This window comes from Cyprinodon variegatus, unplaced genomic scaffold, assembly GCF_000732505.1.
Source record: "Cyprinodon variegatus isolate N-32 unplaced genomic scaffold, C_variegatus-1.0 Scaffold465, whole genome shotgun sequence".
Taxonomy (NCBI): domain Eukaryota; kingdom Metazoa; phylum Chordata; class Actinopteri; order Cyprinodontiformes; family Cyprinodontidae; genus Cyprinodon; species Cyprinodon variegatus.
Window position 1 is genome coordinate 507,740 of NW_015150918.1, and position 13,721 is coordinate 521,460.

The following is a 13,721-nucleotide window of genomic DNA, read 5'->3' on the forward strand; positions in this document are numbered from 1 at the left end:
GGTGAGTAGAAAATGAAGGCTAATCATGTTTTGGGTGTACTATTCCTTTAAAGTTAGAATTTTGAGATGAAAGTCGTCAGAAGTCTGAGATTAAAGTCAGAATTCTGAGAAAAAAGTAAGAATTCTGACTTTTTTCCTATACTAAACTGAAATACAATTTAAAAATCAGTAAACTTTTTTTTTTTATTTCCAGTGGCCCTAATCCTCTTCCGTACTCTTCCGTATTATGATGACGGTGGAGTAGCTGCTTTACTGTTTTGTGCGGGCTGTTAACACTCAGACGGTCCCTAACTCTGTGATTGGGCAGAAGGAAGGCAGGTGGGCGGGGCCATCCGAACGTTGTGAGCTGCCTGCTTTCCAATCTATCCAGACCGCTCAGCACGCCAGGCACACCACACACTACCCTGTCCTTCGCTTATCTTTTAACTCTCGCCTCTTCCTCCTGACATTACCGAGTCGGTTCTGGACGGATATACCCCAAAGGTAAGCTTTGATTTAACGGCTAAAGCCAGAAGGAGCCTCACAAAATGAGACCTTCTATCGGCGGTTGAGGAGGCGCAGTGTTTCAGCCGCGCGCGCGCGTGCGTGTATGTGTGTGTGAGCGACTTGTCATTGCGGTGATGCGTGTTTTTTTCTGTCGGTGGGCGACCAAAGGCGGCACGGAACACCCAGGCTGCTGTAGCTAGAACCGGTATTAGCTGGAATATGTGGAGTAAATAAGCAAAAAGAAGGGCGGACAAAGAGCAAAACAGCTAACGGTTATTTAGCCATTTATGGAGCGAGGACGCAAGTCGCTGCGGTGAGCTCCGGGGTCCCATTGTTACCAGACCACCCGTCTTAGCTAGCTTATTATTAAAATACTATGTCACTGTTTGGAAAATATACACAAAAAAAGGGTGATCTCCAAGTGAAGGATAAACATGTGTCTCAAACAGTGTTGAATTATAGCTCAGGTTCTTCTTAAGAATGAGATCCACAACAAGTGATCGTTGCTGTGCCTTTTTTCGCAGCTCAAGCTCTATTTTAAAGCAGATTTGGAAATGAGCTTATAAGCAGGTGAATGCCTTTGACAGGCGACCTTCCTGCTTCAAAAGGTTGCACACTTCCTTGTATGTTTGGATAACTTTTGATCAGGCAGAGGCCGGTTCTACTGGTTTACTCAAACCAGAGCTAACCAACCTGCTGCCACTTATTACATTGGTTTCATAGATTTAAAGAAAATATGTATTCAGGCTTTAATTAACCTGATTAATTATATAGTATTGTGGGAATTCTTTAAACAAACTTTACATTTAGAGTCACTAGCCTGACTCTAACTGGCCTAAGGCATATGCAAACTAAGCTAACGTTCCTAGATAACACCTCTGAATCTTTACATATCATGGTCTATCTTTATCTATCCATGTTCCTGTTTTGGAAGACCTGATCCTTTAGAATAGAAAATCCCTTTATTATCCCACAATGGGGAAATTCTGGTGTTTACAGCAGCAAAAAGATTATAGAAAAAATGGTAAAATAAATGTGGACCTCAGAAAAATGTATAAGAATAACATAATAGTGAAGAGTTAAAAGATAAACAATAAAATACTGTACTATAACAATATAAAATATACAGATGGAGTATAGTTAGGGAGTATGACGCAAACAAACATGCAAACAAAACTCTCTTAAACTGGTCAACATGTCAGATTGCAGTATTATGGTTTAAGGTGGGATGTTTAGCTGTGATGAAACCAAAATAAACATGGCTGCTCACTATCACACCTGCTTTGTCAGAATCTACTATTTCATATTTGAAAGAGGAAAAGCAAGAGAGTAAAAGATTAAATTGTTGGGGTAATGGCGGGTACTGGCTTATTCCTGGCGGCTGCTCTGCGGGGCCTGCGGCTTGGTTGGGGCTCCTGCCGGGTGGCTGGGCGCCCCTCGGTACCCATGGCCGGATCTACTTTGGGGTGGCTGGCTGCCGGTGGAGCCCGCGGACCCATCCCTGCAGCTCCTGGGGCGTTCGCAGCGGCTGTGGGTTTTCCTCGGGAGACGTCTCTCCTCTTCCCTTGGTGGGGGGTCGCTTTTTCTGAGTTGGCCCCTCCTGGGTGCTCTGGAGGGGCGCGTCTTCGGCTCTTCACAACCACTATTGAGCATTTGTGCTTTGGATAAACTTTATATGCAGAGGTGCACTCTCACAAACAACTACAGGTGCTTGGCTCCAGGTACTTAGAGATTCACTTCCATACAGAACGCCCTTATTCTTACGTTCAGCTACCACAGTATACATGTCAGATTAAATACTACTACTTATACTTCAGCAATAGAAAAAAATTTTTTTTGAAAGGTTTTTCTGTTCCTGTGCAAATGGGTTTGGCTGACATATAATGTCTGTGCAGTGTAAGGACTATATGATATTCGTGACAACGGCACTGCTGCTGAAGTTCCTCGAAAATATTAGCACCCAGAACAGTAGTGAGAATCTCAGCATCCATTTTTTTGCCTGCTTTGTGTGTCAACTGTTATGGTTGCTAGGCAACAGAACGTAAGGGGGGTGAATGCCGGAGAAGGTTGCACCGGTTTGAAACCGCAGCCAAAACTCTTCCGACCTCCTTATTTTTACTGACCTCAAAAGACCCAGTCCAGGTAGACAGGGTCCTTGGAAGATGCAGCATCTAAAATCGAACTAACCCATTATCAAATTAACTTCCCGGGTTATAGCAAAGATCCCTTTTTTCAAAGCACTTGTCGCCTACTAGTGGCTTGGCAATTAAATTACAGAATAAGGTTTCTGCTAGTGGCGTGCACAAGAGGATCGTAGTTAAAGATCTTGTAGATGTTTTTTTTTATCAGAACCAGAATTAAAATGGCTTTTACTTTAGCTATGATTGCAATTTAATGAATTGTGCAGCTGTAGGTCCTCAGTGATCCCGCTTTTATTGCTATATTATTTTATGTTTGTCACAGAAATTGCATTAGTTTTTTTTCCTGTATTCAAAAACATGAAGCAGAATTTTACAGTGTGGTAAAGTTTTATATTGACTGGATAATGGTGAGTGTGTGTGGGCAGTAAAGGTACAGCGTGTTTCTATTTTCAATAAAAAACTGTTCTGCTGTGTTAATGACACTAGAAGTGATTATTTAAGTCTGAAGGAGATGTAAAACACCGATGTTTTAAAGTGTGTTTTGGGAACATAGTTTTACATTAGTGTTTGGAAAGCTGACAGCTTTTGTCCTTAGGGACACATTAAAGACCATTTAAAGCTGTAATGACGGAAATCATTTTTTCTTTCTCATCAAATGCGTTCCATCAAGTCGGCCTTTAACAGTGCATAGCTGCAGCTTTGTCATTCAAGTAGAGACGCATCAATATGGAAATCTTCATTCATTATTGTGAGGAAATGATTCCAGTCCTTAGTACTATTATGTTTTTAATGTTTTAATCTATAAAATGCTGTCAAAATCACCATTATTACCAACTTAAGTACAACTTAAATGCTTTGTAATCTGTTTAATGCACCTAAATAGGAAGAGTTTTTTTTAAATCTTACGCTGGAAATCCCATGATCCAGATTTTTATGTTTTTAGTGCAGCGTTATAAAACAATTTTAACTAATTTATTAAATACGTTTGCCAGATAATTACGCTGTTATGTTGATATTTGTACATCTAAAAACAAGCTAGCCTAATTGGTAAAGTAGCCCCACTTAAGAGGTGAGCTAACTATGTCAGATGGAGTAATTTGGCTCGTTGCAGCACTTAGCCTACCAGTTCAGCCCAGTAATTTTCTGTCTGCATACCCTCCTTTCAGGATATGACAAAATAATTAGATCATATGACAATTATGATGGAGGGGAGTTGAGTTTTACTTTTGATGAGAAGCTGGTTATAATATCTCTATTGTTTGATTGGATGTTGTTCAGTGAAATCCAGCCATCTGTATGGCTTCTGATCTTTGACTTTATACACTTTAAGCTAATGCCGACTATCCAGAAGTGAGCCTCTGACTGACCTGGCTTTATAAAGAGCTCTTTCAGCTTTTTCTTTTTTTTTTGCTGGGGGGGGCTTTGGGATTATAAATCCTAGAGAAAAGCTGCTTTGCTTCGGTGGTATGCTTCAGCTGCAAGGAATCGTTTGAGAGGTGGGCTCTGGTTGAGAGCCAGCGGAGGCAGTGGAGGGTTAGAAGATGGAGGGGAACTGAGCTGTGGTGACGGACGCCGTGCGGGAAAAGTAAACGCTCCGGCTCCCTGTGATTAAGGGGCTCCTGTCCTCCCTGAACAAGCACACACATTCACACACCAGCAAACGCCTACCTTTTCTTACTGGTAATCATAAAGCCGAACTGTTCTATATTTCCAAACAAACATTTCCTTTATGTTTTATTTTTGCATATTAACGTTCAGATTCTAAAAAAAAAACGTCATCAGAGATGAAATCAGGGGAACGTTTGAGCTGTATATGTTGCGATCGCTCAAGGATCTAACCTCCGTGGGTGTTTTTTTTTCCGTCATCCAGCACATGTTCAGAAAAAATAACATTTCTTTACTTGAGTAAATTTATTCAACAGGGAAAATATGTTGAGAAATATAAATTTTTTTGAATTTCAGTTGGTCAGAATTCCAGCTGCACCCCTAACAGTATGCTAGAAGAAAATCTGAAGCTCATAATGGATGTCTAATGTGGGATCAACACATCTATGTGTTGCAGTGCTGCTGCATAGAGCTGTTTATTGTGGTCGGATACATTTTTTTAAGCTCTAAATATACAGCATCTTTGTGCCAGGTGAAGATTTCTCTGTCCAAACCAACAAGAACAATGCAAGGTTTCCTAACTCCACTGGGACTTTAACCGAAACAGTGTGCTTTGTTAAGATGAACAAAGGCTCCATCATTCATCTAAAAAAATCAGCTTAGAATAAAGGTACTTAAAGTAAATGCAAGTATTCATATCGTTTTCCATGACGTTGCAATGAAAGGCAGATTTATTTGAAGTATTTATCTCACGTCTGGAGCAGGGGTGCCAGTAAAACACTTATCTCTCTGATGTCTTTCACTCTAGTCTTTTTTTACTCTTGAGGTTTTGCACTTTGACCAACTGAGTTGCATTGTGTCATCGGTCTGTACTTTCCTGCAATAAAGCCAGTCCAACTGCTTCCTTCAAACACTGTTGCTGCGAAGCAAACTCTCCTCTCCTCATCTCTCTTATCTCTGAACTGCATTTTCCATGACATCTTTGTATTTCTTTATTAAAACAGGGCATTGAATCTCATTTATAAACACGGCTGCTTTTATTTACATCACAATCTATAATCTCTGAATTACTATTTTCTATTGCAGGAAATAAAACCTTTGCTCTAATGGCAGTTAAACCTCTTTTTCGAACAAATCCACTGTCTCTGCCACTGATTGATTCTTACATGTGAGAGTTAGCTGTATTTTTATTTAGTGTATTGGTTCTTCAGTTGCATTTAGAGGATTTGATTATGTATCAGGAATAAAAGACAGATGAAGGATTTGCTTGCTTTTATACATGGTGTTCAGCATTAGGCAGGAAGAGCAGGGGTTTAGGGATTTTCAAAAAAAACCTTACTGGCCTTTATCTGTACTGTTGCGTAACAGTCCCCTGTCCTTAAATGCTGCCCTTAATTCATACAATTGGCTACATCAGCTGAAAATAATTTGCTCTAATGTTTAGAGACAAGTTGAGTTATTGAAACAGCAAAGCTGGTGTGAGGTGGTGACAGGAAAAGGGGGGGCTGTGTTGTGGCTGGCTACAAAAACCTAATCTGCAAGTCTTCCCCATGTCTGTCACACAGTTTGTTTTCTACACTCAGTCCTGTCCTGGGTGGTCTTTACTCTGCTGGTCTTGTCGCAGGAAGTTATGTCTGTCAGTATGAGTCTAAATAATCTATTTTTGCAGCGTTGACAATCGAGAGGCTAGGAACTGGTTTGTCTACTTAAATCAGATAATTTTTACATTTGCAGCAGTCAAAGTTTCATTTCCAACTAGTGTTAAATTAGCTCAGTATTTGCAGGGCCAATCACAGATTTGAAATGAGAAACTGTCGTTCTGCTTAGTTCTCATTCAAATATCACGTGAATGTACTGTTAACTTTAAATCTTTAATTATTTTAAATGTTCTTCCTTTTTTATGGGATACTTGTAGAAAAATAGAACAGAAGAATTGAAATTAAAATTGTATTCATTGCTGAAATAAAAAACATTTAAACCCATTCATAGACAAATGCTGCCCTAGATGTCAACAGATGGGCATTATCACATGATATACTTAACTTCAGGTATAGGCAGTGCGATTGCAAACATTAGTAAATCTCGTACTGATCTTATGATGATTTGTTTCCAGTGTATATATATAAATGATTACCTGTTCCCTTTCTACAAACGTTTGTGGATTTTCTGTAATCCTGGAGTTATAGAGGCTCAGAAATACACATTAGGTTAATGTTTGGTTAAATATGCATTAGCAGGTTGCAGATTGAACATATTGTCTCCACAGCCTTCGATAACCCTCATGGGGAAATATCTGATCACTCTTCCTGGTAGAGGTATTTTATTTTAATTGTTTTTTTTTTCATTTGGATGTTGTGATGTTAGAGTGGACGTCTGTCATGCTGCGTTAACCATCAAACCTGATTCCTTACTCTAAAGTGAAAGGGATTTTTGCGGAGATATTTAAGAATAATCTCAAAAAAACGCAGACCCAAAACTACTTGAAGACCTGTATCACTGTCTATAATAAACATAGTTTTACCTTCTTAAGGACTGCTGAGAAGGAGGCATGCAGTCAGCAATCTTCCTTTTGTAATAGGGGTGTAAGTAATAACAGTTTTGTATCAATGCATCGATCCAACAGCTGACGATCCGATGCATCGACACGTCCACAAGAGTATCGATTCATGTTTTTTTTTAATCCATTTTTTCCTGGAACAACTTTGCTACTTCCGTTATTTTCTGTTGTTTATCAAATACAATGCATAACAATATTACAGCTTTCATTGATTTATTTCAAATTTGAAAGCCTGTAAGGTAAAAAAAAAAAAAAACAATTAATCAAATCGAATCATATCATGGTGTTCTTGAGTATTGAAAATAATGGACTCGTTGAGTCAGGAAATTATTACTGAATCAAATCGCCATGATGGGTAAGATTTATACCCCTATTCTGTAAGTAGGTTTCTGATGTGAAGAAACAGATCGAGCTGATAGGCTTCAGTGAAAGGAAGCTCGTTTACAGGAGTCAAGATCAGGCTTTTAAGCATAGGAACACAAACTAACCACAAACATGGTGGTTTAAGGCTGCGTTCCATTAGCCTCTCAACTGGGAAGTGGGAATGATGTAATCCGTTTCATGTATAACCACTGTTAAAACCATAATGACAAAAACCCTGGATGAAGGATTCTTTGCATGCAAACCGCATTGAAGCATGTCGTCTTTTTTTTTAAAAAACAACAAAGATATGCATATATCCATCCAGATTCATGCCAGAATAATTTAATTACTACAAAACTCCATAGTACTGTACTAGATGGGATTTAACTACAAATGAGTGATGGTGGAGGTTTGTTTGACCTTGTGAGGATTACAGAGAATACAAATGGATTTAAAATTGTGCTGCCAAGTCCTGTTTTTAGAAAATATATATGGTTTTGTGACTTATTACCCCATATACAAAAAAACTGTTAAAGGGATTCTCCAAAATACTCATCTTACAATGAACATGTTATGTAAACATGTGCCTGCAACACCCTCACCACCTCAAGACGGCCTCTTCTGTCACTACTTCCACTTTTATTTTTTTATATATATATCTTTTATTTATTTATTTATTTTATATTTTATTTATTTTAATATTTTATTATTATTTATTAATTATTATTTTTGTTTATACTTGGGCATTTTTTATTACCCTTGAGAACTAGAATAAAGAAATAACCTTGTTTTTCCATTTTTATTGCCCTTTTTCAGACCTGCTGAGGCCCTTCCTATTGTGAGGAGTTATTTAGGGAGTGTACAGCAGTAAAAAGCTTTGCTGCTTTTTCTTGAGATTTTTTTCTTTTCTTTTTTTTCACAAGAAGGCCATGTTTTGACTTTCAGCTGTTGGTTTCATACTTCACTTCAAATCTTTATCAAAATACTACAGGAATGAACATGTATTTTTATAATGGCGCTAAAGCTAGTGTCATTGGAATCGGAACTAGATGGGATTTGGTGCTTTTAATGGAGCTTGTAGTCATAGCAGTTATGGGGTATTTTGTTTTTCCTCCATTAAATGGAAAGTTGCAAAGATTTTTGATAGTTTCCATTTCCTACTTTCTCGACATGATGAATGCATCGTTACTCATGGTTGGTGTTGGGTGAAGAAACGGTTGAGTGAAACAATTTGCTTTTTTTTTTAATGCAAAGATCATGCAAGGGGATGTAAAAGGTTCTGCTTTCTTTAAAGTTGTAAAATGATCTAAAAGAGAAATAGGATTAGGTGGGGTCCTATTAGTAAAAGGGGTTTGTGGAGGGATTGTTTTGGCTCTCAAGAGAAAAAGTCATTTGTTTAGATTTGTCATTTTTGGCACGAAGGTCCTTTGATACATCGGAATTTGAAAGGATTAGTTTAAAACTTGAAAGCTCAAGCTTAACATCTGCCTCCTTAAGAATGTTGCAGAGTGTGACTTGACTTGTTCAGGTAGCACGGCGCTCCGACTTCATGTCAGCTGCTGATATCCAGTTACGAGCTGGATTCACACCAGAAAGGTGGTGAAGCTGCAGTATGGCCCGTTTCTCTGGAGGACCTAATGAATAATTAAGAAGCAGGGCTTATGTGAAGAAGTTCATTAAGATGCAGACTCACACCGGTCTCCATGGCAGCAGCGCTGCATCTCCTTTGGACCAACAACAAGCGAGCTGGCAAGGCGGTGTTGTGGGTGAGGTAGGAGGTTTCCCAGAATAATGAGTTCCACTGTGTTTTTGACGAGGTACTCCACCGGGGTGTCCCTTGGTTATTGCTGCAGCTGGAGTGCTGGCGTTTAGCTCCTGTAGCTTTTCATTACGCTTTCTTTGATTTTTGGATCATATTTGTTATCGGTCTAAAAATATGCACATCATTAAAAAGTAAACTGTTATTTAAACGCTAACGCTGTTAGCTGCCAGCACCTCTTAGCTCCACAGCCACATGGGTATTACATTCCTAGAGTTTATTTATATTTCAGGTAAAATGGATGCTTTTTCCATTGCTGATCAATAATGAATAAAGAGCAATACGCCTGAAGTATATTTCCACAGATTGTGTTCATGCATCCAGCTCCTAGTGAGGTTTTTTTTTTTTTAGCTTGGTGCAATACTCTTTCATAACGCACTCTAGCCCTGGTTCACCTTGATGGAATATCCCTGAACTCCATTTAAAAAGTTATTTTCAGCTCCAACCACAGACATGGAACAAATAAACAGGGACTTTATACCTCCTTCAGCCACCTGGCCTGGGCTTAACAGTTTCATACGTAACCATCAAGACTGAAGGTACATGGTCGGGCCTCCTGTGGGCCGATATTAAAAGATTATTATTTGAGGGAATAGGGGATATTGTTCACTGGTAATCCCAGTGACATTTTCATTAGGCAGCTACAACTGAAAGAAAAACAGCCAGGGAGCCATGATCGCTGCAGGGTGGAGTGCTGCTGGTCATAACGGATCAGCAGCTTCTACAGGTGCTGGTGATTTTCTAGTTTATATAGTGGGAAAATGCTCTTTCTGGGTTTCTACATACAGGGGATTGACTTAAAGTTACTCTCGTTGCCTTCTAAGTGAGATTTAAATGATATGATGCATTGTTTCCTGCATTTATAGAGTGTAATCTATTGATTACTACAGCTTTGTTTCTTATTTTGATGAGTTTTTCTTTGAAATTACAAGGTCTTTAACTATTCATGATGCTCGGTTTCTTTTTAAATGACTTTTGAAAGCCATTGGTCCTGATTAGAGAAGGGTTGATTGTGTGTTTAGTTCCCAGTCAAAAGACTGTGCTGTGCAAAGGTTGTTGGTTTTCACCAGTGTCGTCTCCCCTGTGATTTTTTTTATGACGAATTGGGTTCTTTTAGGGCAAAAGCTCATCATGATGTTTAACCCAAAGGCTGTGAAGCTGGCAGTTATAGCTTGTCAATTAAGAACAGAATTTAATAGATTTTAACCGGCCTGTCGGCTCCCTTTCAGTGCCAGTGTGAAGTGAAGTGATTTGTCCGAATATTCGTGACTGGCCTTTGTTTGTATATTCAGATTTGAGGACAGTGATGCAGGAATCTTCAACTGGAAAAAAGCCTAGAGTTGGATTTAAATATTTTTTCATGTGTAGAAAATTAATTAACAGAAATTTCTTGATTTTAATTGATCTCAGAAAAGCCTGAAAAAATGTTTCAATATTTGCCGTAAATTTCTATAATCCCTGCCCAAGACCTGCAGGATTTAAAGTCATATCAGTGCATAAGCTCTTATTATGGCTTAAAAGGCTGTTAGAAATACAGCATATTGTAGGTGTGATTTATTTCTCTTTTGCATGCTACTAATTCAGCTTGTTGGACACATCTACCACATATTAGAGTGCAAGATATCAGAGGTCACGGCGTGTTGGAGGCATGAGAAAACTGAGGAAAGTGTGGATAGATTTTGTAGTTGTATGATTATTTAACATCATTCAGTCTGAAAATGTGTGAATATTGTGTGAGGAATCCTGTAGAAAACAGAGACGTATTGTTGCCGCTGTTCTTTACTGATTTTTGTTCCTGATACCAAATAGCACTGCCGCAGTTCCTGTATTTTGCTGCGTTCATATTTCATCTCATTTTTATAATTGCTGTCAGGTTTATTTGTGGCTTTAAACCCGACAGTTAAGTCTGAATTTCATTTCTTTTGTCCCCAGCAGTAGAAAATCCCCTTGCAGCAGGCCGGAGAGCACACTGAATCCCCAAGGCTTCAGTCAATTCTATTGTTTTTTCAGTCTCTTCCAGGTCTTCAGCCTGCGAAGCTTTCTGTTCACTTTCCTCCAGCAACCAGTAAAATAACTATTCAGGGGGTTGCTGTGTTATAATCTCGGGTTGCGAAGGATCATATATTCTGCAACCTTAGCTGGCCATCCTCGCAGTTTCACTTGGCTTTTGTTGTCGCTAGTCACTGGGCTTCCTGCCAAATAAATTAAGATCCTCAATCAGAGACCACAAAGGTAACTGAGATGGGATTTACGTGTGTCCTCCTTTTCTCCAGAGATCACAGCACAGCTTGCATGTGAAAGCGGGAGGTTGTCCGTTAAGTAAGGATGGATTTAGGCAATCTTAGAAGACCAGAGATTGTGTCTCTGAGAATCTCTCTGTAGAGTTTAAGCTTCTCAAGCTAAAACAATAGCCAGCCTTTGTAGCAATTAAAGCTGCTTAGTTTTATAAGCACAACAGCTGTATAAAGCTACATTTATAATGTCACATTAGACATTTCTTTAAAGCAGATGCCACCTTTGATTTTTTTTTTTTTTTTTTTTTGAAGTATTTGGAGTAATTTCAGCCACAAGGGTTTGCAGAACTGACAGCGGTTATGTTGCAAGACACCAGCACTCCTGGAAACCTTTTATTGACCTATTTATGAAGCTGATAGAAGGTGAAAAATTTGTTATGCGGAAGGTGCTAAATGTTTTATATTAATATAATAATTTTTGCTTTGGTGCAAAAAGGGAAATCCATCCATTAAAAGGATCCAACCCTAGAAATCCTTTGAAGGTTATGGAAAGGCGAGGGACTCGTGTGTCTGAGTGTGATTATTGCTCTGGACCAGTTGGAGCCAAATTTATAGAGCATAAGAAAGACGCAGTTGAAAACCACGGCTGCAGCAATCCCCCTCCACACACTTAGCTGCATTTTCAGCTACATGGACTGAATGCAGATGAGAGCACTTTTAAGATCTCTCTCTTTTTGCCTCGCCGCATGCTTGAACAGTTCTTCTATTTGGGTGTCGTTTGAAGCCCGTGGCCAAAGGCAGCTATTTGGCTTTGCGTTGACTGCCCTGGGGTTGTCAGTTATGACTTGTTGAACTGTTTAACAGCTTCAAACGTGCTGCAGGGCGGCTTCGTTTGGCATCAAAAGCTCACGCTTGATGATTAAATCTAACTTATCAGCCCAACGGTGTTCATACTGTAGAAGTGATGGCAGGATGTTGTGCTTTAATTACAGCCATGAGGGCTTTCTCCTCAAATGGAGGACTACCATCTAAATGTATAGCCATTTTTACAAGCACAAAGGACGGCCTTTTTATTCAGCATGGCATAGAGCAACCTTTTGCTGCCTTTCCAGCTGCAGGTTTTTGGTCTCCACCATTTTTGCACATCTAGGGAATTAAATTTATGCCCAGAACCATCTCAAACCATGGCTACTACAAGCACTAATGAATCGGTGAACACATGCACGTATCAGTTGATACCGATACAAGAAAAATGTGTAATAATGGTCCAAAATATTGGCAGGCCGATGCATCTTCACCATGAAGGGGTAACCCTAAACATGACCTCCTATGGCTATTTGTTTAACCAAGCTTTGGTTCTTAAAAGACCAGATTTATGGTGTGCCAAAGTACTTGTACTATAGATTCTCCCACCCGAGTTGTGGATCTCTTTAGCTCCTCAATACTATGAACCTATTGACTTCTTCTCTGACTGGTCCTCCAGTCACCCACCCTCAGTTTAGATCTCTTTATATCATGGAAATAAAACTAAAGAGAAGAGTAGGGTGAGGAAGAGCACACTTAACATGGAACATTATACCTATAAACAATCTAAACAGTTGTTTCCTGTTGTGGTAATGCTGACTCGATAACATCCGTTACCTCAAAGACGACCTTTAGAGATCAGCTCTAGATATGCTTTATAAGAAGCTATTTGTCTGCTAATTTAGCTTTAGTGATATTTTACCAAAGTGGGCCACATCCTGGAGAGAGTAGAGACATTCTCTTGCACTTTGATTAGTTTATCTGCATAATCTCCAGGTATTATTTATATAAACCAAACATGGCTGCACACAGAAAATGAGCTCATGCTTGTTTCTAAAGAAGACTGGGACCAGAAAACATAAGTAGGAAATATGAGGGAAATGCAGTGATTTACCGAACGATTGCAAGGCAGGATTGAAGTTCTTTTTTTTTTCTTTTCTCTGCTTTAAAGTGTTTGAGTGAAGATCTTAGGCTATAATGCAGAAGACCCAGATTCTTTGATTAATATCAGAAATGAGGCTGAATGAATTTGCCAAATATCGAAATTATAATTAATTAGGAAATTTAATTTTGATCTTCATTTGCATGTAGATGTTTCACTCCAAGGTTTCATTGTTTTCATAACCTTGAAAGCTCACCTGACCAGAGTCAACCAAGTGCAAACTTCTATTTGCATATTTTGTTCTCTGCACTATGACTTGAACCTGACAGTGTCTTACTCATTTTAAATGTGACAAACCGAGAGCCTCTGCATTATGAAAATAATTTTTTTTAACGTTGTGATTATGTTGCTAATGCAGTTAATTACCCATCCCTAATCAGAAATCGCATGAGGTGTTCAGACAAAGGATGAAGGTTCATGGCTTTTAGAATCGGGTCACTGATTTTAGCATGAAGAATCTTATACCAGTGAGGAAGAGGAGGTCCATGGGAATTTATTTCTCTACAGTTTCAAGACAGGAGCATATTTGCATTCGTTTTGAGCCGCCTGT

General features: G+C 39.0%; 1 protein-coding gene across 1 annotated transcript in view; it reads left to right on the plus strand.

Annotated features, from left to right (window-relative positions):
* The first annotated feature begins 351 nt into the window (after positions 1 to 351).
* LOC107094135 (alpha-1,6-mannosylglycoprotein 6-beta-N-acetylglucosaminyltransferase A-like) overlaps positions 352 to 13,721 on the plus strand; it is a 63,624-nt gene continuing 50,254 nt past the window's right edge. Inside the window, exon 1 of the mRNA XM_015389568.1 lies at positions 352 to 483. The gene's annotated coding sequence lies outside the window, so the exon portion shown is untranslated. The remainder of the gene's footprint in view (positions 484 to 13,721) is intronic.